The sequence below is a fragment of the Ailuropoda melanoleuca genome, chromosome X, assembly GCF_002007445.2.
Source record: "Ailuropoda melanoleuca isolate Jingjing chromosome X, ASM200744v2, whole genome shotgun sequence".
In the NCBI taxonomy this organism is placed as follows: domain Eukaryota; kingdom Metazoa; phylum Chordata; class Mammalia; order Carnivora; family Ursidae; genus Ailuropoda; species Ailuropoda melanoleuca.
In genome coordinates, this window is record NC_048238.1 from 5,939,423 (window position 1) to 5,944,447 (window position 5,025).

A 5,025-nucleotide genomic window follows, 5' to 3' on the forward strand; every position below is an offset into this window, starting at 1 on the left:
TCTCCCACTCCCCCTGCTTGTGTTCCCTCTCTCGCTGGCTGTCTCTCTGTCAAATAAATAAAATCTTTTAAAAAAATTAAAAAAAAAAAACAAAACAAAACATACCTGTTTCAAAAACATAAACAGGACAGTCATGTCCAGGAACATCAGTGTTTCAAACATCAGTGTTCAAAAACCCTAGCCTTTTGTTGACTCACTCATGTGTATGTGGCTGCATGGTATTTTGGGTCGGCTTACCAAGGCATGAGCCATCTCCACAACACCACAGGCAGAAGAAGGAGTAAGAGGCCGTGAACAGGTGGGAAAGAACACGGTCCTCTCAGGGAATGGAAGTGACTCCTACGGATGAAGCCTAAGATTCCATGATGGGGATGGATCCGGAGGTATGTCTGAGCCAGACATAAGGGACATGATGGTCGCGCAGAAAAATAGTAACACAGGTGACCTGAGACTGCTCTCCTAGAGATCTCCTGCTTGCAGAGTTGGCCCTTGGTTGGTATCTGGGAACTTGGGGGTTCAGGAATATCGTCACCATTCTCTGATACGAGGGGCTCACTGTGCTAAATTGTTTGTACGAACAATGTAGTTTATGGTGAACGCCTGCTCTCCTTCTGAGAGTCTGGAATTTTGGTACATGCTAGGCAGGGGGTGCCTTAGTGATCAACTCCCTAGTTAAAACCCTGGATCCTGATTCTTTAACAAGCTTCCCTGGCAGACAATATCTCAGACATGTCGCCACAAATAATGTGCACTGTCTCCCTGTCTCTGTCTCTGTCTCTGTCTCTCTCTCTCACACATACACATACCGCAAACAAGTAACAATCAAGGGGCGCCTGGGTGGCACAGCGGTTAAGCGTCTGCCTTCGGCTCAGGGCGTGATCCCGGCAGTATGGGATCGAGCCCCACATCAGGCTCCTCCGCTGGGAGCCTGCTTCTTCCTCTCCTACTCCCCCTGCTTGTGTTCCCTCTCTCGCTAGCTGTCTGTATCTCTGTCGAATAAATAAATAAAATCTTTAAAAAAAAAACAAAAAACAAGTAACAATCAAAACCCCCGACCCCTTTCATTTCTGAAGGACCGAGTAAGTCGCATGTCCAGAAGTGATGGGCAATCACTACTCAATTCTGAATTAATCAGAGGCTTAAAATACAGCTTAAGTAAATGGGAAAAAACACCTAGTCAAGTTGATGATGGGAAAGAACTTTTTAAACCATAGTATGGTCCAAAACCCTTGAATAATCAAAATACTAATTCCATATAGCATAGAGGGTTTTTTTAAAATCCGAACTCATTTCACATATAAAGAAGGTTTCCAAAAACACCAATGATAAAGAAAATTGCAACCCCAGTGGCCAGGATATTACAAGCAAGAAATGTTTTGAACCTAGTCTACTGACCTTAGCATAAGCTTCTTAAACTCGATGCTGGAAACCCAGCACTGAGTGTGTTATTAGGTAATGATGTCCTGTGGGAACAAAAATCACAATCTTATTATTTCACTGACATTAACAAATAATGTTCTCTTGTTTACTCCATTACTCTTCCAAACCCGGTAATAATTTTTAGGCCACAGTCCTGGATCACTTGTTCCTTTTTAGTTGATTTAATTAAATAGGGAAATTAATGTTATGCTGTCTTCCGGCCTAAGGGACAAGATGACCTTCTGCAAATCTGTAAATGTCAACTTCTAGCAAGAACAAAGGTGTCCCTGGATAACTCTGAATTATTTCCGGCATTAGCTTTCAGATCGGCAGTGACAGTCCCTCTCATTTTAGGAAGAAGAAAAAACAACTCTAAAAACAAATCCCCTCCTCACCCTATCCCCATTTTTCCATATTGCTACCAGACAGAATTTTGAAAAATGAGTTTTAAACATTTTCCCATTTCTGTAGATAGGTAATGGTCCCACAAATGCTTTCTATATTCAGAGAGAATATATTTTAAGTTATATTTTTAAAAATATACGTGATAAAGTAGGCCCTAAATCATCTGAAGACCTATGTCTTTTTTTTTTTATTAAGATTTTACTTATTTATCAGAGAGAGAGAGATGGCGAGGGCAAGCACGAGCAGGCGGCAGGGAGAGAGAGAAGCAGGCTTCTTGCTGAGCAGGGAGCCTGACGCGGAGCTCAATACCAGGACCCCAGGACCGTGACCTGAGCCAAAGGCAGACACTTCACCAACTGAGCCACACAGATGCCCCGAGACTTTACAATTCTTGATAAAAACTGAAGGTCTAGGCCAATTCACCATGTTTTTATGCACTTGAACCTTCAAAAACCACTCACAAACCTAGAACGTATAATTTCAGGAGGCAATGGTACAATGTGAAATACCCACTTTGACTTAACATATGAAAACAAAATTGATAATAAAAATCTAAAACGCAAATGAACCCGAGGCGGCCTTTTCGGAAGTCCAACTGGGCGAGCAGAGAAGTGAAAGTCCAGAAACCCGGCACGAGGGCTGTGGTATTTGTGAATTTTCCACTACTGGACATGGCATTATGAGTGGGTGTTCACATCTTGGTTGAGAACAAGAAATGTAAATTGCAATCCAAATAAGCCCTCCTGATGTGTTTCCAATGTTTCACAAGTGTGCAGGAGGAAAGGACTACAGAGCCCTTGGATGACAAATGGGATTGTCCTGTGAGGTCTTTGAGAGAGCTACTCAGTGGCAGACATGAGGGCTCTCCCACCTGCATCTGGGTTAGGTTAGATTGGCTTGAGAAGAACATGGGAGAATGAGACTGAGGATGCTGTTAGCTGTTTACAATCTTTGCACGAAATATGGCTCTGAATTCATGTGTCATACCCAGAACAAGAAATGCCAGAGAGAGAGAGAGATAGCAGATCAGTGGTTGCCGGGCTTGACTGGGGGACAGAGGGACTACTGATGGTTTCAGGGTCCCTTTTTCGAGTGTTGAAAATGTTCTGGAACGTGACAGTGGTGAGTGTCCCCATGCATTGTGCATGTACGAAATGCCACCAAAGCGTGCACTTTAAATGTGAAATGCCATTTTCAGATGGTTCAAATGGTGAATTTTATGTTCTGTGTGTTTTCCCACATAACAAAGATATGGCTATGAAAGGAATATGGCTATGAAAGGAGAGACAGGTGTAAGGTGTAAGGTGTAAGGTGATGTGAAGACATATTTCTTCCTGGGAAGAAGTAATGATACGATTTTTGTAGGTTTTGATGAGTTGAAGCAAGGGAGCCCGTAGAGAAGGCAGCTGAAGCTGGAGGACAAGGGGCGAGAAATTGCTCAGGAGGATGCTGCCAGGTGAGAAAGAAGACGGAAAAGGAGAGGATAACTAGGCTGGCTCACTAGGCACGCACTTTGACTTAGTTCTGACTTGACTGTTCTTTTCCCTCCAGGATACAGAGGAACCGTTTTACCCGAGGATCCAGGGAAGCAAGAATGGGAAAGAAGGCTTAAATGAGCAGCAAAAATGTAGCATAACTACCTAGGGTAACGTCGGAGGAGGCTGCAGGGGGAAATGAAGGCATCTCTAAGTGATACCCAGCCCCAGATAGTACTGGAATTCATGGGGGACCAATGGCACAGACCTGGGGCTGGTTGGTAGGTCAGTTGGGTTTTTCCAAGAGGAAAAAAGGCATTGTTATCTGATGCTGGATCTGAAAGATGAGATAGTTGTGTTGATCTAGGGTGAGGCTTGGCAAAATGGACAGGACAGGAAGACAATGCAGGATCCTGAAGTTCTGACAAGAGAACAACTAAGGAAATGCTTGACAGCTCTTATATGTCCTTTGGTCTGATTTCAGAAACTTGAAATGGTTATTTTTTATCATCTTTTCCAGTTTTATCAAGGCTTTTGGGGAAGAGGATTTGCTGAGCTCCTCATTCAGACGTTCTAGAAGTTTCCTCCTCAGCCCAAGAAGTGTTGGCCAACGATGCCATTGCACCCAGATATCAAGAAAGGCCACTCAAAACAGGTTCTGGTGGACTTATCACTTTAAGGCCAAGTGAAACAAAATAAGATTTTCCTTTGATTTCAGATAAACCTTAACGTAATAATGTGAAGTATAAATCTGTGACAGGGGACCAAGGCATTTAACAACAGACAAATTTACTTGACTTAAGAACTCAGGAATATGGTGGGCCATGGAGGAAAGCCCTGTGTTCCTCAGACCACAGCAAGAGCGCAGGGCTGGGCTAGCGAGCAGGTGGGTGCTACGTGGGATCTATGGATTGACAGTGATGGGTCAGGAACACCCTAAACACGCTGGGGCAGTTTTGTGTGTACTGGATATTTCCTGTGGCAAAGGGCCATAGCTCTCATTAGATTTTGCAAGGACACCATGATTCTCACAACAGTATTTACTGTTGCTGCACAGGGACTGGATGACAGACTGAGAAATGGGTATAGAGGAGGAGATGAGGTTGGACAGCAAGTCACCCAGCTAGCCTTTACATGGTTTAATGTATGGCAAACTTCCCTCAGTTACCAAAAGGATGTTTTCCAAACATTTATGACATAAGCCATCGGAATGCTGAGCGCTGGTGCCTCAAAGGGATTTATTTATTTATTTATTTTTAGATTTCAAAAACGTATTCATTTTAGAGAGCGAGAGAGCACGAGTGGGAGAGGCAAAGGGAGAGGGAGAGAGAATCTCAAGCAGACTCCCTGATGAGCGTGGTGCCTGACGTGGGGCTTGACCTCACAACCCTGAGATCATGACCTGACCATGAGCTGAGACCACGAGTGGGACGTGAAGCCCTCTGAGCCTCCTAGGCGCCCCGCCTCAAACGAGTATAATGAGGTTCCAGTTGCCACAGCTTTCCCAGCTTTGAGGAAGAGGCAAGATCGACACGAGCGAAACACTTGGACCCAAAGTAATTCGTAGATTGATAATGTCATACCTGCAGCTCACCACAGGTTCAACGTGGCATTCCTTTATCCACGTTGGCTTCTGGAAAGACCTGGAGGTGAGGGAGAAACAAAGAAATTCATATTTTTTTGGCTCAGAGTACGTATGTAATTTTGTGGCTGGATTTGTCCTCGG

At 44.1% G+C, this 5,025-nt stretch overlaps 1 protein-coding gene across 1 annotated transcript in view; it reads right to left on the reverse strand.

Annotated features, from left to right (window-relative positions):
- The window catches only part of ANOS1 (anosmin 1), a 241,328-nt gene extending 236,427 nt beyond the window's left edge, over positions 1–4,901 (reverse strand). Inside the window, exon 1 of the mRNA XM_034649827.1 lies at positions 4,883–4,901. The gene's annotated coding sequence lies outside the window, so the exon portion shown is untranslated. The remainder of the gene's footprint in view (positions 1–4,882) is intronic.
- Positions 4,902–5,025: the final 124 nt, after the last annotated feature.